General features: G+C 38.1%; 1 long non-coding RNA gene across 2 annotated transcripts; it reads left to right on the forward strand.

Annotated features, from left to right (window-relative positions):
- The first annotated feature begins 2,400 nt into the window (after positions 1 to 2,400).
- On the forward strand, positions 2,401 to 27,182 carry LOC308621482. Of its 2 annotated transcripts, XR_014016470.1 has the most exons (5): positions 2,401 to 2,496; positions 5,657 to 5,781; positions 6,786 to 6,868; positions 19,769 to 20,431; positions 25,584 to 27,182. It is a non-coding gene; the product is annotated as an uncharacterized lncRNA (long non-coding RNA). The 2 variants fall into 2 exon arrangements; XR_014016471.1 differs by lacking the exon at positions 5,657 to 5,781.

Raw genomic sequence — 27,182 nt, forward strand, 5'->3', positions numbered from 1 at the left:
TTCTCTTTTTCCTTAGGGCAACTAAGTGCACGTGTAAGCTTGTTTGTGCTTCTAGAAATGTCTTTAATATCTCCCTGAACTCCACCACAACATTTTCAGTGAAAAATGGCTCTGTAGTTGGTTTCATCATGTTAATTGAAATAAATTATTACACCAGGCAGAAAAAGCCTTTGTCTCTTCTAAGTTAGACTTTGCAGATATCTCTGATTTACCTGCAGTTGATTTACAAGAGCAAAATAATGCTTTAGAATTATTTAGTTACAAAAGGACTATGCATCTTCGCAAAAATGAAGTGAATGACAGAAAGGAAACCTGATGAAAATGGTATCAGTTCATTCTTACATTTAAACAAATCAAGTAGGTATTAATTTGAAACAATTGTATGGCATATTTTTAGCACTTTATGACAGTAAAGTCGTGGTTGATGAGGACACACCCCTCACCCATTCTACATTCATGAGCCTCTGGCCAAGGAATGTGCTTTTCTTTCCTCCATGTTTTTCTTGTGATTTGTATTACTCTGAGAAAAATGAGGTTGTACAATTCTGTGGTTTGCATGGTGCTGTGGCTCTAATACCTAACAATTTAAATACATAAAATTGCCTCCTAGATTCCTTAGTCTGAATTTGGGGCTAAAAATCATGGCCATTCCCCAAGTCCTGACCCCTTTTCCAGGCTAGCCTTTATCCAAGTATTTCCCACTTTTTATGTTCCAAAGCTCCTCCAGATTTCCTCCTCCCAAAGCTCTCCTTCAAGTCCTCTGGATGGACTCCACTCTGAAAGTTTGGAAGTGTCAGGAGATAAATTTTTGGCAGCCAGTTGATAGTGGTGAGTGTTTCTTATTTTCCTTCCCTTGCGGGCTCCCCCCAACTCTTTGTAAGACACTATCTGTGTCACCTCCCGCCCAGCAGGCCCTCAGAGAACCTCTTCCCAGGCTCTTCCCTTCCTCTTCACATTCCTTTCATACCACTGCCACATTCACTTCCCAGTCCAAGGCCCAGGTCAGCCTCACCCACTTAACAGCAGCTGCTCTGGGGAAGCACCCCATCAAGGTTCACAATATCCTGGAGTTTTCCAAACTCTTCCGATGCATTAGTGGCCTTGAAACCAATTTTGCAGGTCCCAATCCATTTACTATTTTTTACTTTTTATTTTGAAATTGTGGTAGATTCACAGGATGTTGCAAAGAAATATACAGAGAGGTCCCATGCACCCTTGACTGCCTTGCTCGCTGTTGACATCTTACGTAACTAGAGCACAATATCCAAACCAGGAACTTGACATTGGTACAGTCCTCAGAGTTATTCAGATTACATTACATGTAATTACATTACAAACTTAGTAATACATGTACTTATTTGAGTGGATATATATACAGATCTATGCAATTTTATCACATTATGTAGATTCATGTAACTACTGACTCAATAAACATAACTCCAGAAATAAAATTAGTCTAGAAAATATCACAGCTAGTAAAGGTAAGAGTTGCTCCATGAAGCTGCTGTTTCAGTTTTGTTTATATCTATATTCACACATATATAATATGCATTTGTACAAAATTATGGCATAAAATATATAAATATAATGTATAATACGAAATGTATTTCTTACAGTGGGTCATAATCAACACATATTACTTTATTTCGTTTTATTTTATTTATTCTTTTAAGGTTTTTTTTTTAAGATTTTTTTGACGTAGACCATTTTTAAAGTCTTTATTGAATTTGTTACAATATTGATTCTGTTTTATGTTTTGGTTTCTTGGCTGTGAGGCATGTGGGATCTTAGCTCCCCAACCAGGGATGGACCCTGAACCTCCTGCATTGGAAGGCAAAGTCTTAACCACTGGACTGCCAGGGAAAGACTGCTCAACACATTTTAAAAGTCATTGTCATTGACCCTTGCTGCTCAAAGTATGGTCTATGCACCAACAGCATCAGCTTTTGGGGAGCTTGTTAGAGATGCAGGTCTACCCCCGACCTACTGAATCAGAATCTGTATTTTAAAACAGGATCCCCAAATGATTTACATGTACATAGGAGACTGAGTGAAGCTATCCTGGTAGGTAGCTTCACTGAGCCTTCAAGAGGGTAAAATACAATCTCTGCATTTCATTGAGAGCTGGAGTGAGGGCAATGACCATTGCAAAGTTTGAATAGAGCCCTGGCATCACAGTTGTTTTTCCTTGCCTGCTTTAATAGGAGGTGACCCTTGTCAGAGTCCATAGGACATGGCTGCCCTAGAAATGATGACAGAGTTTACATCAGCAGAGTTCTTTATTCTTTCAGGATTTTGTAATGTTTTCCATCAGCAGCCAGGGTACACACACAAAAAGTCTGTGGTCCTTTTTAGCTTCTACAAATAGTGATGTCTGGGTAGGGAGTTCAGCCCACAGTATTTTCTGCTTCAATAAAGGTGATTGGAAGCTCCCTGAGCCCTGCCTGCTTAGGGCTACCACCACACAGAATGTTCTTCTTTTCTTCGTTTTTCCAGGTAGGCAACTCAAAGAATACGCATGGGGTAAAAATAACATGGCCTTGACTCATTAAGATTAGAATCCTGTATTATGTGTCCGTGCTTTCTGAGGAGCTTTTATTCTGTGAGCTTCATCATTCTTTATGAGATTAATAAAATTATTGAATATTATTTTTCTTAGTGTCTACGCTTTCATCTCAAAAATAATGTGTGTGATGGCAATTCCAAGGGCTTTCCAATAGCCTCGTCTCTTTGTGGGGGGAAACTGGCGAGGGGTAAGGGTAAGGAGAAGGAAAGGGAGGTTTTCCAAGGACAGTGATCTAGCTCAGATTCATTCCAGCAACTCTGAAGTAAGGCTAATTAATGTAATTAACACATTTCAGGCAGAATAACCCACCCAAATATTAACAGAATGTCTTTCATAAAAAAAAAGTGGCTCCATTGTTTTATTTCTGCTTGAGGAGGCGATATTATGAAAGAATGTGAAATCCTTTAATTAGGTACAATTTAAAAGCCAGACAGAAAATTGAGATGCTGAGAATCCTACCTAGAGAAGCAATATTCATACTTGAGAGCATCAGACAATGCAGCATGCAATGTTTTATAGTGAATTGAGATTATCTCATCACATCAGACTATTACTCTGTTATCACCACATTAAGATACACTTCGATCACAAGTTATAGCTTCATAATGAGATTAAAAGTCTATCCAAGTAGATGCCTCGAGCTAGATTTTAAGATGAAATTCTGAATTTTTTTTCCATTTTGGTACTTCCTGTATGCACATACATTTTACAGTTTGGAGAGAAAGCAGGTGTTAGGAGGGGGATGAAGTGAAAGCTGGATACTGAGGGAGTGCCATGAACATGGACTTGGGATTCTATGTTTCTCCTTGCAGCATAGGAGGAGCAACCTCCTCGTACCTATCTTGGGTCACTGGAAAGAACACTTGCCTGAGAATCACCAATTTTGGTTTCTACGCCTGACTTTGCAGTAATTACCAGAACTATCCTGAGTTAGTTTTTTCCCATTCTTGTCCCTGGTCTCTTTATATTCAAAACCAAAAGGTTGGACCCTACAGTCACCAAATTTCTTTCCACTTCTGATATTTTATTTTAGGATTCTGCATTGTTACAAATAACACAAAGAATACAGAATTCTAGGATTTCATGATCATCCAGGGCTTGAAGGACCCAATCTTGCTTGAAAACGTCCAGCTCTCACACCCTGAATTACTGGCCCATCAATGAACTGAATCTCCTATCCTGCTAAGCCCTATCCCACTGAAGCCCACATTTAATGCCTGGACTCCCAATTAGTGATTCAAAAGTCTTCACAACCTTGTAAATTATAAAATAAACATCTTGCATGTCAACTACTACCTTCTCCACCCCCCAACACACACACACACACACACACACACACAGAGCACAATCTACTTGGGAGGTATTTAAACCCTCCTCCTTGTTCTCATCTCCCATCTTAATTTGAACTGTTAAATAAAATGGCTTTAGGCTTTAAACCTTTAACTGCTGGCAGAATTAACTAATTTCCAACTAGTCTCAAATGAGGGTTTAATGACCTTTTTAAAAGTAAACATGGGATTTAATTCTATTCTCACCTGTGCTGGTTGAGGTTTTTTTTCAGCAGATTTGTTCATGTTTTCCTCATCCACCACCCTCTCCCTCCACACACACTACACCTACAAATTAAGGTGGAATTTATGAGACTCTACTTGACTTAAAAGTGGCATCATCATAAATTAATGATATAATTATGATACTTGGGATAATCATTGTGGACTTACTTGGAAAGAAAAGTATTTTAGGATTCTGCCTTCTCCTAAGAGATTGTAGCTTGTAAGTCACTCTTTAAAAGCTGTCAGAATTCATTGTCTTTTGCTCAAGACCCTGTACTAGGCTCTATTGTACAATATTATGAACTCCGTGTGTCAACAAATAGCTGACAATGATGAACAGGAATGAGTATGTGAAATACTTGGCATCCTCAAGAGCCAAATATTACTCTTTCCTAATGCTGGACTTAACTCAAGTTTAAGGATGACCTGTTACACCAGGTTGTTATGGCCCATTTTAAGAACTACAGATTATTCCCCAAGATAATTATGTGGTTACCAAAGGAGCTCACAAGTAAGCATGATATAACAGGACTCAATGTACCTACTGTGTAACTTAAGAACTGGCAAAAAAAGATGACAAGTAAAATCTGGTTATTAACACAAGAGAGTAAGCTGAGAAAACAGTCAGTGTTTCTGGCAGTACTGGCGGTTGGGGGAGAATAAATACCAAAGTATTCCCTGCCTCACTGTCTTAAACATACCTACTTATCACCACAGTTTGGGGCAGGGCAAGAGAAATGGGTATTGGGAAGGAAGAAAAAAGAGAACAAGAAAGAAGAAGGCTGATGGCAGGGAGGAGGGAAGAGGTTTTTAAACTGAAAAAGCAGAAGGCAGGGCTTCCCTGGTGGCGCAGTGGTTGAGAGTCCACCTGCCGATGCAGGGGACACGGCTTCGTGCCCCGGTCTGGGAAGATCCCACATTCCACGGAGCGGCTGGGCCCGTGAGCCATGGCCGCTGAGCCCGCGCGTCCGGAGCCTGTGCTCCGCAACAGGAGAGGCCACAACAGTGAGAGGCCCGTGTACCGCAAAAAAAAAAAAAAAAAAAAAAAAAAAAAAGCAGAAGGCATAGTGTGTGTCTAAAAGAGAGAGAAAGAAAGTAGTGTTTCCTCTTTCCCACTCTACCCCCATGCCCTTGTCTTAGACTGCTTGGGTTGCTATAACAAAATGCCATAGACAGGGTGACAAACAACAAACTTTTATTTCTCCTAGTTTTGGAGAATGGGAAGTCCAGGATTGAGGTACTGGCAGATCCTGTTCCAGGTGAGGACCTGCTTCCAGGCTTGCAGATAGTTGTCTCCTCCTTGTGTGCACACAACCTCTTATTTGTGTTCACATGGAAAGAGAGAGATCTCTCTGTCTTCCTCTTCTTATAAGGGCACCAATCCCTTCAGGGGCCCCACCATCATGACCTCATCTAAACCTACTTACCTCTCAAAGTTCCCACCTCTAAATACCATCACACTGGGGATTTGAGCTTCAACATTTGAATATGCGGGGAACACAAACATTCAGCCTATAGCAGCCCTTTTTCATCCTAGGTATACAGCTCCACCCAGGGGAGCATGGAATATTTGTGGGGAAAGAGATGCCAGTCATATGAAACTCAAGGTTGGAAACAACTACTCTGATTTCCTGGTACATCCTTTAAAAAAAGTCAAAACTGGTAAGAGTATTTATTCCTTAAAAGTAGCTGTGATATTAATTATAAGAGTGAATCATTTTGCTCACTCACTAATAGTTTCTACTTAGAAATATGATCAAAATGTGTTTGACTGAATACTAAAAAATTTGTAATTATAAAATATTCCACGTATACAAGCATATTGAAAAGTAGAGAAAATAATACAATGGACACCAATAAGTCAATCTGTAAATATAAAAGATGTTAGCATTGCTTCAGATCACCTTCTAGTCTTTAAAACATTTTTTTTTAAGATCCAGCTAATGTTCCACATCCTTCCATCCCTTTTTCCCACAGCCCAAGTCAAACACGGTCCTGAAGCTGATGTGTGCAGTGGACAGTGTGATCCCATCCCACATGTGATACCCCATCCTGATTGCCCTTCAGTAAAGGATTTGTTATTCCAGCTGTTGGGAGTTCTGTGGAAGAGGCTCTCAGCTGACTGCCTTCCTTGGGGAGAGAGGGAACTGGGGAGGTAGGCAGAAGATGTAGGGTCTTGTAGGCTATGGTAAGATGGTGGGATTATTTTTTTCTAAATGCATTAACCATATTCTGTTCTTTTTGCCAAAGAAGTTGGTTTAGCTGTGAAACTCACCTGAAAATTTCATGTTCTAGCTCACAGATAAAGTCTCACCTTTTAGCCTGAAATTTGAAGCCCTTTTTGAGCTGCACACTCTTAACCTTTTCTACCTTATCATTCACTATCCTTGCCCCACATCTACATCTTCTGTCCAGTGGTCTGCTGGTTGTCCTCAGAAGACAACCTTCCTCATCCTGCCTTTGCCCCCACCATTTCCATGGCTTGAATACCCTTCTTCTTCCTACCAACACCCCTTCCCCCTGCAAGACCCGGTGGAGGCCATCACTTCCATGAAGCCTTCCCTGACCACCCAAACTCTCAGTGATTTTCCCTCCTCTGGATCACCACTCTCATTTGCTATCTGTTTTATTGGTTTTTTTTTTTTTTTTTTTTTTTTTTTTTTTAGCAATTTCTAGTCTTAATGGAACCGGACAGGAGTCAGTTTCTCTAAAGAGTCCACGTGGAAGCAACATGGACTGACTGTAGTAGGTGAGTTCTATGACTGCTGGGGAAACAATTGACTTAAATATTGTAAGAATGAGGTGAGTTGAGATAGATAGGCCAAGGTAAGGACAGAGGCAGGTAAGGTTTTTACATCCCTAGAAGGGATGCAGGAACAATAGTCAGTGTCCCTTCTTTGAGAATGATCTGTTAAGAGAGTGTTAAAGTCTCAGAATGGTCCTACCACAGAAATAGATGCATAGCCAGGGTCCAGACTGTTCCTCCTGCCTTACTCATGAATCACTTAGTTGTGTTAACTCACCCCAACCAACTGGTCCACCAGTACTCTCTGCAGCCTTCCTAGAACAATGCTAGCAATCCAGGTTCTTTCTACTTTGGGTCCTGGGCTAGTAGTGAGAAATCAATGATGGGTTAGTTCCACTTGGAAGAGTAGGTGAATGGTGAAATTCACCACATCACTGAGAATGAGGCTACCGAACATGTAGCCTAAGAGAGGTAAAAAGTCTGGAATAATCTCTCTCGAAGAGTCAATACAGTGAGCCTGGCACTCTTGGGCCATGTGTTCAGGTTTAGTCATTCAGTCATTTATTTATTCAACTGGCATTTATTAAGCACTTACCATGTCCCAGTCACTGTACTAGGTGCTAGGGACCCAAGAGGAATATTATTCTATGTGCTCCCCTAAGCTGAAGCTTACTGCTAAAAGGGCTAGGCTTTCTTCACATATACTGCAAATGTGTCTGCACATTTGCTCCTGGGATTTGGTTCTAGCCTCTCTTTTTATTTGACAGACTCTGTGTTTCTGGCAATACCTATTCTGCTGCTCTAAGTTTTCTGTGGTCCTGGGCAGGTTGTCTTGGTGCACTAAACCTAAGTTAGTCCCTTTTCTCTGGTTGTCACTGTGGAAAAATCATATAAACCCTCTTCACAGAAAAGTAGCTTCCAGTTTGGGATATAAGATGAAAAACAGACCTTCCTCTTTTCCACTGGGCAGACATGATTATCGTGACATTTCTTAGTGTTATTAAACACCACCTGCTTGGTGAGCACATTAACATTTTAAGTATATTTTCTGTTGTAGAGAATACCAAGTCTGAGATATGATACAGGGATTTGTGTTTCAGTTTTCTACATTTCCTCTAGATAGCCAAAAATTATAATCACGAGGAAGAAAAACTTTATACTTAAAATCATATCCCATTAAACTAGGCAGTCAGAAGGATGAAATATCACTCACAAAACCTTCTAAAAACTGATGAAAGCTAAATGACAAAGTATTTCAATAAGAATATCAGAGAGAACAGTAATTTCATTACTTCCAATTAGGATAAATGGAACGAGGCAGTTTCAACCTGAAGAGAATGAATATAGGCTGTCTGATCACAAGGAAACTGCCTCTTGGAAATAGGTCCTGGCAAAAAAGATTAAAGAAAGGATCTTGTCTCTGGCTTTCAAAATATAAGATCTGCACTGTTTACTGTCATGTAGACTGGTAATGGTTATACTAGCAATACACAGCATAGATATAAAATTATATTGATGGGGAGAAAAAACTTAAAAACAGAGAAGTAGCAAAGTGCATACAATCCCCCAACCCCTCAATTATTTCACAGCACATTCCTGGCAGGAATATTCTGTCTCCACCATGGAAAATGTCCCATTAGAGTGGGGCCTGCTTTGACCAACAGTCAGAGAGCTTTCCAAGAACAAAAATGAGCCCCACCCCATACCCTAGTACTTATTTGTAGGTTAGCCTAGGAAGGGTTGGGGACATCTAATTTTTCTAAGTTGCAATAAATATATCAAGGAACCTCTAGGCACAAGAAGCCCTCAGGAGTATGCACATTAGACCCTGGGAACACCCTGCCTACCAAGAGTGTTGACATCAACCAAAGGCTTTGCTAACCCTCTGCATACTGGTTTAGTCCAGCTAAGCCAGCTCTCAGCTAAACTACTGAAATAAAGGAGGAGGTAAACTTCTAAGGCCATCTACATTTCTTGCTCATCAGTGGGGAAAAGGATTAGGAAAACCAACTAAAGAGAAAAATTATCTTTATTTGTGATTTATAAAGATCTCTGGCACCTTACAGTAGATTATTTTGCCAACTGAAATGAAATCTTAATAATTAATAATCACTCTGAGGAGATCAGAAAAGAAAATCATTGCATTTAAAGTTTGAAAGGAAAATGTGCCTTGAAAGTTAGATACAGTGTTTTGTTCTGGAGAAAGTATAGACTTATCTCCACTGGCACCATTTGCTTGCATTCCAGGGTAGTGAAGAAAAGGTAGACACCTTTCCCTCTCCCCTCCATAGAAGATTTTGTTTACATTCCAGAGTGAAGGTCTTTCTCCCTCTCTAGAAAGGAGAATAAACAGATGTGTGAGCAACCGATAAAAGCTCTGAGTTTCAAAACTTGAGGGTTCCTCTCCTATGGTGCAATCCTATTGCATGTACAGAGTGACATCAAGCCCTCATTGAGTTGCTCCATGTTGACTGAAGCTCACAGCTAAATGCTCAGTGAATAATAAATGGTTTGTTCTCTGGTCCAAAGATCTTGTGTTTCCTGTAAAAAAGATATGTAGCTATGTATGTGTGCATATATACCATGTATTACACACACACACACACACACACACCCATGTCCATATTACCCAAAAAGGACATCACCATCAGCTCTTAATTAGAAAGAATGACAATCCTCAAAGATAAAGTGCCTCATAAATTGAAATAAGCAGATGGCCTATTCCCTGCTGTAATGGTTAATTGTATGTGTCAACTTGACTGGTCCATAGGGTGCCCAGATATTGGATCAAACATTATTCTGAGTTTTGCTATGAGGATGTTTTTGGATGAGATTAACATTTAAATCACTAGACTGAGTAAAGCAGATTGCCCTCTCTAATATGGATGGGCTTCATCCAATCAGTAGAAGACCTAAATAGAATAAAAAGATTGACCCCATGCAAGAGAGAATTATTCCTGCCTGACTGCCTTAAAACTGGGACACTGGCCTTTTTTTCTGCCTTTGCTCTGAAACATTTGCTCTCTGGGTTTTGAGTCTACCAGCCTTTGTATTAAAACTACACTATTGGTTCCCATGGTTCTCAGGACTTTGGACTCATGCTGGAACAAAACCATAAGCTCTCCTTGGTTTCCAGCTTGCCAATTCACCCTGCAGATTTTAGGATTTGCCAGCCTCCATAAATGTGTGAGCCAATTCTTTAAAATAAATCTCTATATATGTACATATCCTATTGGTTCTGTTTCTCTAGAGAACCCTAACACAACTGCCTTGAAATAAAAGAAATCCAATCAACAGCAGGCTCACTTGCTTTATGTTTATGATGTTTCCACTTCCACATACATCTAGGGATTAAGGAATATCTTAATACTTAATACTAGAATCATCAAGGAAGTTGCTTGTTCCCCTAAACTTGTCTATACCTCTTTGAATAGTCCTTCATTAAAATCTCTCTATTTGAACCATTTGGGATACATTTTTTTAGGCCATGATACACCCCACTGTAGAATTCAATGCCACTGTTAAAAAGAATTTTATATATATATATATATATATATATATATATATATATGAATGTTCTACCAAATTCGCAAAGACAAGAGTGTTGTTTTCATTTAGAATGTAAAAGTCACAAGAAAATTTCACTTCCATTCTAACAATGAATAAAAACCTAAGAAGGTCAAACTGTCTATACAGTCATAAATTTTCTTGAAGCTATCTGAAGGCTGAAGTCTCAGAGGCAGCACACATGAATACACATGAATTGTTTCACCTTGGCAGAGCATGGGCAGAAAAGGTAGCCTCTGTAGAAGTGGATTAGAAGAAATCAGCAAAAATTTTTACTAATTTTTAAAGGCAAGTGTGCATCAATGTATCAAATTAGAATACATGAAAGCCCCAGACAAAAGGGAGCTCATATTCAGTTTCAAGTTCTTCTCCACAAGCCTTCTCTGTGAGCTCATGAGAAAGACTGGGGGATAGAAGAAGAGGCTAGAGAAAGCCCTCCTCAGTGGCATAAATTTGCAGCATGTGATTGGTTGCTGTTGGGGAACCCAGCCATGAAACACCACCCATTTTCCTGTACCCTTCCTTCACATGAAGCAAAAGCCTTAAGTCACTGGATTTAAGCAGCAAAAACTCTTGACTCCAAAGCCTCTGGGGGACAGAGAGAAATAAAACACATCTGCTTCTAGGGGTGGGGAAGGATACTCTTTTTCCCAACCTGAGTAACCAGCTAAAGAGCCATTGCTTCTGGGAAAAAGGTAAAAGAAAATGTCTCTTGCCTCTGACATAGTAAAGAGGAAAAAAAAAAAAAAAAAAAAAGAAAACCAACCTCTTGGACCTAAGATTCTGAACCAATACAAAGCAGAAGTCTTCTACTGCTAGGGAAGGGCAGGAAACTCTCTGCTTCTCAAGACACACCATATATACAAGACAGAGTTTGGCTCAATATTCCCCCAAAAGCCTAGGCTGACTGGCCTTAATACAGAGGCTGGAACAGCAACACCTAAAATTTCCCCACTGACCCTACTCTGAACCTGGTACTGAGTAACATGCAGCAGTAGTCTACTGGAGAGAGGCAAGAATGTGCAGAAGGACCCTATTCTGTGGTGCAGACATGGCAAAGACTGCTAAAAGCTAAGGGTGGAATAGGAACACTGAGAAAAGCCCTCCAGCCCTAAGGACCTCACACTAAGCCCAAGGTAACAGCAGCCTGTGGGAGGAATTTGAAGCCTGCAGTAAACTCATAGTAGCAATGGTCAGAATAAAACCCAAAAGAGCTCAATTGTTTGCTTGAGTGACTCAACTCTTACATTAGAGTCTAGCACAGAATGAGATGTGGACATTTTCAGACATAAATACTATTTACCTCAGTCTCTACTGTCTTTTTACTTGAGGATACTTACTTGGACTTGAGGATATGGGGAGGGGGAAGGGTAAGCTGTGACAAAGCGAAAGAGAGGCATGGACATATATATAGTACCAAATGTAAGGTAGATAGATAGTGGGAAGCAGCCGCATAGCGCAGGGAGATCAGCTCGGTGTTTTGTGACCGCCTGGAGGGGTAGGATAGGGAGGGTGGGAGGGAGGGAGACGCAAAAAAAAAAATGTTAAATGAAATAAAAAAACATGATATTAGAGATGAAGAATTCCTTTAATGAGTTTAAAATCAGATTGGACACTGCTGTGGAAAGTATCATTGAATCTGAAGATAAGCCAATAAAAATTATCCAAGATGAAAAACAAAGAGATAAAATTGTGAAAAAAAGAGATAAGATTATCCAAAGACTCAAGTAGAATATCAAATAGTCTAACATAAATGTAATTTGAGTTCCAGAAGAAAAAAGAGAGAACTGGGAAACAGAAATATTTGTAGATATAATAATCAAGAATTTTCCAAAATTAATAAAAAGACAACAAATCACAGATCTAAGAACCCAAAGATAAACACAAGTACACATACACCTCTAGAAACATCAGTCAAACTGCTGAAAATCAAAGATAAAGGAAAAAATATTGCAGGAAAACAGAGAAAAAAGAAAAATTACACACAGAGGAACAAAGAATTACAGCAGACTTCTTGTCAAAGACTTTACAAGTTAGAAGACAATGGAGGAACATCTTTGAAGGGCTGAAGAGAAAAAAAAAATCCTATCCACAATTCTATAGCCAGCAAAAATATCTTTCAAAAATGAAAGTCAGATAAAGATTTTTTTCAGATAAGCAAAAACTAAGAACATGCATTGTCAGTAGTCTTTTAGTACAAGAAATGTTACAGGAAGTTCTTTAGGTAGAATGAAAATTACACAGTACCAGATAGGATGTTGTATTGACTTAAAGAAGTAAAGATTAAAAAATTTTAGATCTACATAAGAAGTAAAGTGTTAAAAAAAAGCAAAGGATTAAAAAAAAATCCTAGATGAGAACATAGGCAGAACACTCTGACATACATCATAGCAATCGTTTTTTTGGATCTGTCTCCTAAGGCAAAATAAATAAAAGCAAAAATAAACAAATGGGACCTAATTAAATGTAAAATCTTTTACACAGCAAAGGAAACTATCAACAAAACAAAAAGACAACCTATGGAATGGGAGAAATATTTGCAAATGATATGACTGACAAGGGGTTAATATCCAAAATATATAAACAGTTCATATAACTCAATATAAAAAAAAACCAATAAAAAATGGGTAGAAGACCTGAATGGATTCCAAAGAAGACATACAGATGGCCAACAGGTACATGAAAAGATGCTTAACATTGCTAATTATTAGAGAAATACAAATCAAAACAATAATGAGATATCACCTCACACCTGTCAGAATGATTATAATCAAAAAATCTACAAATAACAAATGTCAGTGAGGATGTGGAGAAAAGGGAACCCTTGTATATTGTTAGTGGGAATTTAAGTTGGTGCAGCCACTGTAGAAAACAATATGGAGCTTCCTCAAAAATCTAAAAACAGAACTGACGTATGATTCAGCAACTCCACTCCTGGGGATACATCTGGAAAAAATGAAAACACTAATTGGGAAAGATACATGCACCTCAATGATCATAGAAGTATTATTTATAGTTGCCAAGATATGGAAGCAACCCAAGTGTTCATCAACAGATGAATGGATGAAGCAGATGCAATATATATGGCAATATATATATATTGCAATATATATATATTGCAATATATATATATATATATATATATATATATATATATGGCTGGGATATTACTCAGCCATAAAAAAGAATGAAATTCTGCCATTTGCAGCAACATGGTGGACCTAGAGAATATAATGCTTAGTGAAATGTCAGACAAAGAAAAATGCTATATGATATCACTCATATGTGGAAAAACAAACAAATGTATATAGCAAAATAGAAACAGACTCACACATATAGGAAACAAACTATTGGTTACCAGTAGGGAGAGGAAAGGGGAGAGGGTCAAGATAGGGGTATGAGATTAAGAGATACAAACTACTGTGTACACGATAGATAGGCAACAAGGATATATTGTATAGCACATGGAATTATAGCCATTATCTTGTAATAAATTTTAATAGAGTATAATCTGTAAAAAATACTGAATCACTATGCTGTACACCTGAAACTAATATAATATTGTAAATCAACTATACTTCAATAAAAAATTTAGATCTACATAAAGAAGTAAAGTGTTAAAAAAAAGTAAAGGATAAAAAAGGGTAAAAATAAGAGCAAATATAAAAAACATTTCTTCTTAATTTTAATCAACTTAAAAGATAATTGTCTAAGATAGGAGTTAGCAAACTTTTTCTTAAAGGACCAGACAGTAAATACTTTAGACTTGAAGGCCATAACGGTCTCTGTTGTAACTATTCAAGTCTGATGCTATAGCATGAAAGCAGACATGGGCAATGTGTAAATGAATGAGTGGGCAGTAATATCATAACAATTTATTTACAGAAAAACGTGACTGGCTTACACGTCATAGTTTGCTGACACCTAGTCTAAAGCAAAAAGAGTAACAATTTATTATGCAGTTATGATTTATGTAGAATTGAAATATATGACAAAAATAGCATGAAGAATGGAAAGGAGAAAAAGGGTGTATGCTGCTTAAGGCTCTAATATTATACTGGAAGTGGTGTAATATCATTTAAAGATAAACTGTGACAAGTTAAAAATGTATATTGTAAGCCTTACAGCAACCACCAGAAAAACTGAAAAAGAAGTATCGTTTATAAGCATAGAATGTAAATCAAATTGAATAATAAAAAAGAATCCAGTAGAAGGCAGAAAAAGATGGACAAAGGAATAAAAAGCAGATGAGACTAGTAACTGGCAAGTTTATAGATTTAAATGCAACTCTATCAATAATTGCATTAAATATAAATGGTCTGAACACCCCAATTAAAGACAGAGATTGTCAGGTTGCATATTAAAACAAGACACAACTAAAGGAAACTGCTTTACATATAAAGTTATTGTATAGATAAGTTAAAAATAAAATGATGAAACAAGTTATATCATGCTAACTCTAATCAAGAGGAAGTTAACGTGCCTATATTGATATCAGATAGACATCAAAGCAAGAAATATTACCAGGGAAAATCACAATAACATGTCTTTGAGTGAAGAAAACTTGAAGAACACGATAACGTTTTTGTGGAAAAAAAAATCAAACAACACAACCATAAAACAAAAACAAAACTCTGTATTTCTGTAGGTCTATCTATATGTATATAATATGCACAAAAACTGAACTAATAATAGTAGTTACCTTTATTGAGGGATATGGAATTGGTAGTGGTGGGGACTTGAGTTTTACTGGTGAAATCCAAATAAAGTCTATAGTTTAGTAAATAGTGTTTTACCAACGTTAATTTCTTGTTTTTGACAAACGAACAATGGTTATGTAAAAAGTTAACATTAAGGTAAACTGGGTGAAGAGTATATGAGAACTTCTGTACTATCATTGTAACTATCCTGCAAATCAAAAATTATTCCAAATTAAACATTTTATTTAAAAAAACTGAGCAAGACACAGTCATGAGATATTTAATGGATTTTTTAAAAGTGGGTTTGATATGAGAGGATCTTTACAATCGGGAATTATATTCCTAATTCTTGGCAAAATCTTTATCTGCCAAAATGGGAAAACAACTTTTTGGAAAGCTTACAAATCAATGCATTAAAATAATAGTAGTCAATGAAACATTAACTGTTTCTTTTAAAAATATTATAAAAACATACCTAAAATGAGAAAAAATTTAAGGCAGTAAGACTCAGTCCCATGGGCAATATCCTTAATATTAAGAAAATTCTCTTCTCTTTGACACTTAATGGCAATCTGCTTAATGGAGAAGCCAATGGAGGAGTTTGATGCACTTTTTTATGTTAAATTATGGCTTAGATGAGGTTTCTATTTAGCTAGTGACAGCCATGTCAAACACACCAGCAAAGCCATGAAAGCCAAATGAATCAAAAGATAACACTAAGTTTTGAAAACCAATAAAAGATTTGGAAATTATCAAAATGACTTGGTATAATAATTTGTGCTACATCTCATGTTACTTGATTAATAATAGTTTTACCATAAATACGGTTATATTTGATAAAAGGGGAAATTATATTTTAACTGTATTATTTATAATTTATATTATAGTACTAGTTTCTAAGATTTTTGTCTATCAAATCCGTTTACAACCATTACATCCATTTATCTTTAAGACAGTTGGAAATAGGATTTCTAACCCTGATTATGTGACAATTTTGTTTGTCACCAGAACCTCAAGGGCTACAAGGAGAATTGTAAACATATTCTGACAACAAAATTGATAACAAATTTAAAAATAAACCTATATTATACAGTAATTTTAGCAAGGGAGAATACCATGAAATAAAATAGTAAGTATGAGAATCAATCTCCAAATCTGGAAATTTGGGATTAAGAGAAGAAAGTGGAAGCTCTTCAGAAAGCATGGCACAACAGAAATTCTTCTGTGGCAATTCCAAAGGCAGGGAGGATAAGGAGGTAATAATAATAGTGTGGTGAAACAAATTTAAATTTCCTTTATTAAAATTTTGTTATCAAAATATTTAGCTCTTCAGGTCCAGGTTTCAGAGATTGTTCTGGAAAGTGCCAGGATAACAAAGCAAAATATATATATTACAAATATAAAAATTTTTTACAGCCAAAACCAGATTCCAAGCACACAATAAAAAATGAAAGTCAAGAAAGACAAATACTGAAGAATTATAATAACTACACATATACGTCGTGTTTTCATTGTCATTTGTTTCTAGGTATTTTTTGATTTCCTCTTTGACTTCTGCTGTGATCTCTTGGTTATTTAGTAGTGTATTGTTTAGCCTCTATGTGTGTGTATTATTTGCAGATTTTTTTCCTGTAATTGATATCTAGTCTCATAGCATTGTGGTCAGAAAAATCACCTGATACGATTTCAATTATCTTAAATTTACCAAGGCTTGATTTGTGACCCAAGATATGATCTATCCTGGAGAATGTTGCATGAGCACTTGAGAAGAAAGTGTATTCTGTTGTTTTTGGATGAAATGTCCTATAAATATCAATTAAGTCCATCTTGTTTAATGTATCATTTAAAGCTTGTGTTTCCTTATTTATTTTCATTTTGGATGATCTCTCCATTGGTGAAAGTGGGGTGTTAAAGTCCCCTACTGTTACTGTCAATTTCCATTTTATGACTGTTAGCATTTGCCTCATGTATTGAGGTGCTCCTATGTTGGGTGCATAAATATTTACAATTGTTATATCTTCTTCTTGGATTGATCCCTTTATCATTATGTAGTGTCCTTCTTTGTCTCTTGTAATAGTCTTTATTTTAAAGTCTATTTTGTCTGATATGAGAATTGCTACTCCAGCTTTCTTTTGATTTCCATTTGCATGGAATATCTTTTTCCATCCCCTCACTTTCAGTCTGTATGTGTCCCTAGGTCTGAAGTGGGTCTCTGGTAGACAGCATATATATGGGCCTTGTTTTTGTATCCATTCAGCCAGTCTATGTCTTTTGGTTGCAGCATTTAATCCATTTACATTTAAGGTGATTGTTGATATGTATGTTCCTATTACCATTTTCTTAATTGTTTTGGGTTTGTTATTGTAGGTCTTTTCCTTCTCTTGTGTTTCCTGCCTAGAGGAGTTCCTCTAGCATTTGTTGTAAAGCTGGTTTGGTAGTGCTGAATTCTCTTAGCCTTTACTTGTCTGTAAGGGTTTAATTTCTCTGTCAAATCTGAATGAGATCCTTGCTGGGTGGAGTAATCTTGGTTGCAGGTTCTTCCCTTTCATCACTTTAAATATGTCCTGCCACTCCCTTCTGGCTTGCAGAGTTTCTGTTGAAAGATCAGCTGTTAACCTTATGGGGATTCTCTTGTATATTATTTGTTGCTTTTCCCTTGTTGCTTTTAATATTTTTTCTTTGTATTTAATTTTTGATAGTTTGATTAATATGTTTCTTGGCATGTTTCTCCTTGTATATATCCTGTATGGGACTCTGTGCTTCTTGGACTTGATTGACTATTTCCTTTCCCATATTCGGGAAGTTTTCAACTATAATCTCTTCAAATATTTTCTCAGTCCCTTTCTTTTTCTCTTCTTCTCTGGGACCCCTATAATTCGAATGTTACTGCATTTAATGTTGTCCCAGAAGTCTCTGAGACTGTCCTCAATTCTTTTCATTCTTTTTCCTTATTCTGCTCTGTGGTAGTTATTTCCAATATTTTATCTTCCAGGTCACTTATCCTTTCTTCTGCCTCAGTTATTCTGCTATTCATTCCTTCTAGAGAATTTTAAATTTCATGTATTGTGTTGTTCATCATTGTTTGTTTGCTCTTTAGTTCTTCTAGGTCCTTGTTAAATGTTTCTTGTATTTTCTCCACTGTATTTCCAAGATTTTGGATCATCTTTACTATCATTACTCTGAATACTTTTTCAGGTAGATGGCCTATTTCCTCTTCATTTGTTTGGCCTGGTGGGTTTTTACCTTGCTCCTTCACTTGCTGTGTATTTCTCTGTCATCTCATTTTGCTTAACTTATTGTGCTTGGGGTCTCCTTTTCGCAGGTGGCAGGTTCGTAGTTCCCGTTGCTTTTGGCATCTGCCTCCAGTGGGTAAGGTTGGTTCAGTGGGTTGTGTAGGCTTCCTGGTGTAGGGGACTGGTGCCTGTATTCTGATGGATGAAGTTGTATCTTGTCTTTCTGGTGGGAAGGACTGCATCTGATGGTGTGTTTTGGGGTGTCTGTGAACTTATGATTTGGGGAAGCCTCTCTGCTAATGGGTGGGGTTGTGTTCCTGTCTTGCTAGTTGTTTGGCATAGGGTGTCCAGCACTGTAGCTTGCTGGTCTTTGAGTGGAGCTGGGTCTTAGCATTGAGATGGAGATGTCTGGGAGAGCTTTTGCCATTTGATATTATGTGGTGCCAGGAGGTCTCTGGTGGACAAATGTCCTGAACTTGGCCCTCCCACCTCAGAGGCTCAGGCCTGACATCTGACCAGAGCACCAAGATCCTGTCAGCCACATGGCTTCTTGCTATGGTAGGCCTGAAGTCCTATTCCCTTGCTTGCTATCAGCCAGAACCACCCTTAGCTCCTATAGGATGCCCACATTCCTTGCCATGTAGTCTTCATCTTCAATTCAGAAACAGGAAATCAAATCATCCTCATGCTTTGTATCTCTTACATAATTATTTTGATGTTTTGTTTTTGATCCTGCTTTTATACTGGTGAAATATCAAACCTGATATGAGAATAATAATAATCCCTCATTGAAGTTTAAAATGTGAGAACATTTGTACATCATGCCACTCAACCTGCCCTAGTTCCATCTAGCCACAGGAGCTAAACTTTCCACCTGAAAGCTAAGGATCCGAAAGGTAATTGCTTTGCTGTCCAAGGCCCAAATTCCCAGCTGAATCCCTATAATTTGCCAGTCTTTGTGAATGGAAGGAAAGAAATGCTCTGGTTGGCTGGAGATATCTAAACAAGACCATCTTTTTCTATACAAACCTTAGATGGTAACAATCATTTTTGTAGTAACTTCATGTATCCTTAAGAGATTAAGTGTTTCCATTTTTTCTCATTAAGAGGACTGATGCTGTGAGAAACTAGTAAATTGTACAAGGCAACACAGCTAATAAACACAGAGACCTGGGTTTGAACCTAAGTTGGTGTGGCTTAAAAACTCATGTTCTTTCCTCTACCTAATATTTTCAAACTGGCTTCTTGTTACAACCAGTTAGAAAGGTTTTAAAACATAGTGGAGTTCATGCCTTACCCCAAGATTCTAATTAAATTGGTCTGAATTAAAGAATTAAAAAATTGAAAATCTTTTTAAAGAATTAAATAATTGAAAAATGCTTTTTTCTTTTTTTTTTTTTAAGCCTTCCAGATGATGCTTCAGTACAGCAAAGATGAGAACCACTGTTCTACGTGTGCTGACTATCAGAATCCAAGAAGCATCTGGAGAGTGACAATAACATGGGCGGGCAGTGCTCACATTTGGACATATGTGATTGAAGAATCAATGAAATAGCTCATTTTGGTCAATACAAATACCTATATTGAGTCGAAGGATTTTCTTTGGTTGGAGCTCATGCATTTAGTTAATCAGAGAAGCTTTTTCTCATCAGTATTTATGGGGTTATAACTTAAGTAATAGAAAGTTTAATCACTGGACTCTAATGGTTTCTTTACCCTATTAGGATGATAATAATTAAGGGCCAATCTTAACACTTGCTATGGATTTTTCATCAGAGATTGTCAATGAATACCATTAAGTCCACGACTAGAACAGGGCTTCTTGTATATATTCAGTCCAGATTAAGAATTTGACCTTCAGAAAAGTTTATAATGGCATGTAGATGCTCTTTACTGAGATTTTACTCTATGACAGACACCGTGTCAAGAATTTAGAAATGACTTATTTGATCCTCCCAGCATCCCTGTGAAATAGTGATATTACCTTTATTTTACAGAATTCAGGGAGTTCACACAACTTGATCAAAATCTTACGGCTAGAGGGTGGAGCCAGGATTAAAACTCAGGTCAGTGTGACTAGAAAGCCAGTGTTTTTGACCCTGATTTTATACTGGTGAAATATCAAGCATGATGTGAGAATAATAATAATCCCTTGCTGAATTTAAAATGTGATATTATTTGTACATCAGACCATTCAGCCTGCCCTAGCTCCATCTAGCTGCAAGAGCTAAACTTTCCACCTGAAAGGTAAGGTCTGGAATCACTCTACTGTCCAAGGCCAGAATTCCCAGGTGAGTCCCTTGGCTGCTGCTCCCAGGACCTTAGCACCAACCCCACACAGGTCCCTGGAATGTTGCGTGAGGTCACCTTCCTGAGCATGAGCACAGAGGGGCAGAAGCTCCATCATTTTTCTTTTTTTTTTTTTTTTTGACCATGGCAAAAACTTCCTTATCATTTTATTTTATTTTTTAAATTTTAATTTAATTTATTTATTTTTTATACAGCAGGTTCTTGTTAGTTATCTATTTTATACATATTATTGTATATATGTCGATCTCTCCATCTTTTCTGTTCTTCTTCCTGCCTCTGCCGCCCACCCCCACCAGCTCTACTATCTCGTGTATTGGTATCGAATCCAGTCTCACCAATGGTAACTATAGCCCTTAAGTGCTGTGTTTCATGTTTCTTAGTGGGGCATCTGGTCCTAGTACCCTTAACTCTGACAGCTAACCCTCTTCCTCAGGTCTATTAGAAAATCCCATTATGCTTAGGGTTGGCAGATAACACAAAAGACACTGTTAAGTTTGAGTATCACACAAACAAGTGATTTTTTAGCATGTGTCCCAAATAATGCATGGGACATATTTACACTAAAATTTATTTATTATTTATCTGATATTCTAATTTAACAGGGTGTCCTGTATTTTTATTTGCTAAATCTGGCAACCCTAGCATGTTTAGTCACCAGGATTGGGCAGGTCTGTGCATCAATGTGGGAAAAATGAGATGAAAATTCCAAACTCTTGTCATAGCAGAATACATACAATAACAGTTCTAATAGAAAACTTTTCTTTAAAAGAATTTTCTTGTTTCTTTTATAAGAAACTTATTTCTTTTATAAGAAACTTTCTTTTATTAACTTTTATAAGCATCAGTGAAATTTGGCTTAATTATCTTGAAGTGACAAAACATGCCACAATTTGTCTCTCTCCTTTATGCCTTGATGACACTCATAGTAAAATTGTTTTACTATATCAGAGATGCTTTCCTTGTGTTTTTCTCTCTGACTGAAACCTCAGATGCGGTTTTCTTTTCTTTTTTTTAAACCCTATGATACATAGAGCTAGAGGGTAAAGAAGAAAAGTCCTTGACAGTGCCATTATCAAAATAAAGCATAATGTTTATAATAATGTAAAATAGTGGTAGTGGAATTTATTGTTCAGGAATGCCAAGAGATTTTAGAGCACTTTACTAATTCGTCCAACATTCCTTTGAAGGGATTATCATTGTCTGGATTTTCCAGATAGGAAAATGTAAGTGAAGATAATTACGTTCTTTGTCCAAACAAGAAATTTGGGACACCCTGTGTGGGCCATGAGCTCATTACAACCTCCCCTGTTCCAGTGACTTAACTCAAGGCCCTCCAGTGTTGTAAATCCTGGTCCAAGTGTCTAGAGTTACTAAACAGTTAAAGGAGCCAAAAATTAAAAACTGAAGAAAATTCTGATAAATGTCAAGTAACTCATCAAGTTCCCAATGGGAGGAGGGAAAGAGTAAGGAGAGCAAATTCAGCACTTCCTCAAAGCTCCAATGTAAAATGTGCCTTGCCCTCAAGTGACTCGTGAAAAATAAAATTAAATCTGATATATGTAAACTAGCTTTGGTTATTCAGGCTGGATAAATTGAGACTTGTTTTTCCTGACACTCTATTTCTCCATCTATTACAGGGCTGCTAATGTACACATATTCAATATGTGAGGTTGTTCCTAAATGTCATCCAAACATATCTATTTGCCTCCGTGGGTTAGATGACTTTAATTAGTCTTCATCCCGTCAATCTCTGAGATCATCGAAGAATTGCTTAAACTCTGGGTGTGGCTTTTGCCAAGTATGAAGCAGCGTCACAGACAGAGCACTGCATGTGTGTCTGGGGTTGCAGGGGTACCTTGGAAGAGACAGCCGCCTTCATTCTGCTTGGCTAGGTGGCAAGTGGTTGGAACATCCACACTGGGTTTGATAATGTGATCATGTGACTACTTCTACTGTTCTAAAGTGCAAACATCCCTAAGTCTATAAGTGGCACATAATGTTTCACAGTGAATTGGGGCTTTCATCAGAGAGCAAATGACCCAAATTGGCATGTTTGTGAGCTTTTCCATCTACACTAGCCCTTTAATGAAGGAGGCCTTTGGAGGCGCTGAGGGAGGAGGGTTGATGATGGAGGAGCATGCCTCAGACAATTTACTGTGCAAGCACGAGTCTTTGCAGCAGGATCCCTGCATGAGAATTACCCTTAGACCCAGTAAATCTAGAGATTAGTCTGGAGTCTCTTTTGTGCACTAAAATGCAGGGCGTTTTTTTCCATGCCTAAGCCCTTTCCTGAAAATAGGTTTCTAATATTATGTCTAAATTCCTTGTTCACTGAACCTACAAGGAACTTATGGAGCAATGGAATTAAAAGATTAAACTTCAAGCCACTTGTGCTAAGTCTTTAAATGCCTTAAGGAGTACAGTTTACACAGCAACCTGGTCTAGGCTTGGAGTTGCACGACAATTGCTTTTAGAGAGTCTTAGACGCTCAGTTATTCCGAGAATTTTTTCTTAACTGTTTTCCTACTGTAGCAATAGGCTCAGAGGCATTATAATTCCTCATGGTGCATGCAGCTGAATTGTATACATTTAAGATGTATATACATTTCTTTTAAAATATTACTAAGTGACCTCATGATCTCAGCCTGGATATTAGGTCCTATTTAGACATCAAGTGCAGCTTCCTGAGTAATCTCCTTTCACAGCTTGTTAGAGCTGGACAGCACTTTAGAAATATATGTCAGCTTCTTTTTATAGATGAGAAAAATGAAGCCTAGAAAAATTCATAATATTATTATTATTATTAAAAGTATTAATTAGAAAAATATAATAATTATTATGCTGGAAACAGCTGTTCTTCCTGCATTATTTCTTTCACTCCTCACTACAGGCCTGTGAATTCTGTATTAATATTTTCCTTAATATGTACTTTTGTACCATCTCTCTTCCCCTTTGTCTGGTGGGAGGACATTGGTCCAGCATTCCTTCCCTCTTGCCCAAATGTCATCAATTATTAGCTGTCTATTAGATAACACCCATCAGAAGGCAAACATGGTGTTAGTTCTTCTCTCTTTAAAGACAAAACAACCAAACAAAACAAAAACAAAGCCTTTTCCTGACTCCGCTTCCCTTGCTGGCTACCATCCTGTTCCTTCGTTTTGCAGAAAAATGCTCTGAAACAGCACTTAGCTCAGCCGATTGCCCTCATCCCATTTCTCCTTTCCTTGACTCAGCCAGGTGTGTGCCCCCGCACTCACTGAGCCCGTGCACGTGACCCATAACCTCCATGCTACTGAATCCATGGCCGATTTTTAGTCCTCATCTTATCTGATGCTACCAGCAGCTTTCGACAAAGTTACTTTCTCCTCCCTGAATCAGTGATTTCCCAGACGTCACACTTGATTTTCCTCCCACTCCCCTCTTACCACTATCCCTCAGCTCCTTTTCACGTTGGAATGTCCAGGGCTCAGACTTTAGTCCTCCTGGTTCTTTACCCACAAGTACTTCTCTGCCAATCTCATCTAGACACTTAGCTTTAAATGTTTAGTACATATGCTTCATCTCTTCCGTTGGTCTTTCTAGATTCACTCTCCACCCTTTTCCACCCTGCTCGCCTGGAAGCACACAGCAACACGTTGCCTTGACCTTTACTTTTCATTTGGGTTTTGGCCCATGGGAGGCACTGGCACGAGCTAGGACGGTAGAAGGAAAGCCAGGCTGGAATATGAATTCCCAGCCGGTTGCCACAGCTTGGCTGCGGTCCTCCACTGAAGGCCGTATCTCTTGCCAGGCTCTACTCTTTGCAGAGCCACCCTCTTCAGACTGATGAGTGCTTCTTCCACTGGCCTCTTCACACCAGGGATGCTATCACCTTTGGAGTACTCTACCATTCCTTGTTGTGTTTCCTAAATCCTGCCCACACTTTTATGAATGTTTCTCTTCTCAGTCATTCGGTTTGAATCTGCCTTCTACTTCCTGCCAGGATGCTGATTGATAATACGATCTATTTGCTGACGGTTCCAAGCCCGGAACTCTCTTTCTTGAATATCAGACTCCTATATGCAACTGCTTCCCCCCATCTTTATTGTGTCCAAATCTAAACTCTGTATTTTACTTTCAGACCTGTTCTACCTACAGCTTTCACCATCTAATTGATGACAACTCCCCCTTTCCAACTGCTCTGACTAAACACCTTGACTCCTTTACTTCCCTACAGCACCTTATCTAATATGTTAGGAATTTTTGCAGGTTCTTTCTTCTCAATGTACCTATAATCCTACCAGTTCTCACCGTCTCTGGTATTATCACCCTGTCCCAAGCCACCAGCATTTTTTGCTCTCATTTATGGCTATAACCACCTGCATTACTGCTGGAGCTTTCTTACTGGTCTCCCTTCTGTACCCTTATCACCAGTAGTTTATTCCACAACAGAGCATGCTCCTCCTCTGCTCAAAGCCCTGCAATGGATCCTGTATCACTCAGTAAAACTAAAGTTCTTCTAATTATCTGCAAGGCCACGCATGAGGTGGCTACTTGATATCCCTCTGACTTTCCCAACTCCCATTCTCCTCTCTCACTCTGCTCCAGCCACATTGACTTGTCTGCTGCTGCTAGAACATGCCAGGCATGCTTCCACTTTAGGGAATTTGATTTGGCTGTTCTCACTCTTAGAATGTTCTTCCTTCTTATAACTATTTGGCTAATTCCTTCAAGTTTTTTCTCCAAAGTCCCCTACAAAATGAGGCCTGCTCTGACCATCCAATTTATACTACAACTTTTCTCCCTGTCGGCTCTCCCCTTACGCTGCTCCATTTTTTTTTCTCTTGTACAAAGCATGCATCATGCACTAAAATTCTGTATTATTTACTTAATATGTTTATTGTTTGCATTCTCCCCTCCCCTCCCTAGGGATGTGAGGCTGGATTTGCAGAGTGTCATGATAGAAGACTTCAGGATGAAGCCACTGAGCAGAAGGCAGGACCAAGAGATTAGGAAGAACTGGTGACATCATTCCCTTTATTCTGGAGCCTGTGCAACCCTGGACTTTCAATTACAGGAACCAAGAAATTCCCATTTTTGTTTATTGCTTTGAGTTGAAGTTTCTGTCACTTGAAACCAAAAGATTCCTTCCAGACTGATATATTGATTTAGGACAGACTCTCTAGGGGCCACAAGATAATGAAAAACAAAACTTCCCCTGGAGCTTTGTGTTGTTGTCTAAAGCCTATTATCAAGTTGCTTGATCAAAGAAGCCAAGTTAGACAGAGTATCCAGGAAGCTAAGTTTAGGGCAATTAAAAAATTTATTAAATAAACGATTTATTTTGGAGTAATTATGTATTTACAAAAAATTGCAAGGACATTAGAGAAAGTTCTCATAAACTCTTTGCCTGGTTTCCTTTACTGTTAACATCTCACATAACCATGGCACTTTTGTCAAGACAGTGATGTGTTGCTATTACCTAAATTACAGATTTCATTTGGAATTTCATTTCATTTCACAAGTTTCCCACTAAGGTCCTTTCTCTGTTCCAGGATTCCATCTAGAATACCACATTGCATTTAGTTGTCATATCTTCTTAATCTCCTCTGGTCTGTGGCAGTTCCTCCATTTTCCCTTGTTTTTCATGACCGTGACAGTTTGAAGAGCACTGGTTTGTATCTTGTAAAATGACTTTCAATTTGAGTTTGTCTGATACTTTTCCTCATGATTAGAATAGGTTGATGGGTTGGGGGGAAGAATACTACAGAGGTGAAGTAGGGTAAAATGCTAACAGAGTTGATTAGATGATGAGGAAATGAATGCACAGTGCATACCACTGAGTAAAGGAGGCCTCTGAGTGTGGAATATGGTGGTCCTCCTTGGGCTGGCTGTCATTCAGAATCATACTGCATTGAATAATAAGCATGGAGCTCTTTGTATTTCAAGGAGACAAAGGTGCACAGTGATTTGCTATGAATCTTTTTATAATCATGGTAAATTTGAATGTTTTAACTTTCTGAAAATTCAAGACACAACGTTACTAATTCATTTCAGTAAGTGAAAAACCAAGCCTTCCCAAACGGAAACAGGAAGGAAGGGCTCCATTACTCCATCTTAGTTCCATGAGAAAGACCCCTTCATTTTGCAGGGACCTCTCTGCTATATGAATCCTGTGACTGGATTTATGCCTGTGCCTCCAAATGATTTTCATAAAATGCTTCAGTACTGCTGTAGACTGAGTGTTTATGCCCCCACCCAATTCTAACCCTCAATGTCAGAGCATTAGGAGGTGGGACCTTTGGGAGGTTATTAGGTCGTAAGGGTGGAGCTGTAATGAGTGGGATTAGTGCCCTTATAAAAGGGACGCCAGAGAGCTCCCTCACTCCCTTGCACCATGTGAGGACAGAAAGAGAAGATGGCTGCCTTTGAACCAGGAAGCAGATTCTCACCAGACACTGAAGCTGTCAGCAGCTTGATCTTGGAGTTCCCAGCCTCCAGAACTGTGAAAATAAATTTCTGTTGTTT

Source organism: Mesoplodon bidens (assembly GCF_964165515.1).
Source record: "Mesoplodon bidens genome assembly, chromosome: 8".
Classification (NCBI taxonomy): domain Eukaryota; kingdom Metazoa; phylum Chordata; class Mammalia; order Artiodactyla; family Ziphiidae; genus Mesoplodon; species Mesoplodon bidens.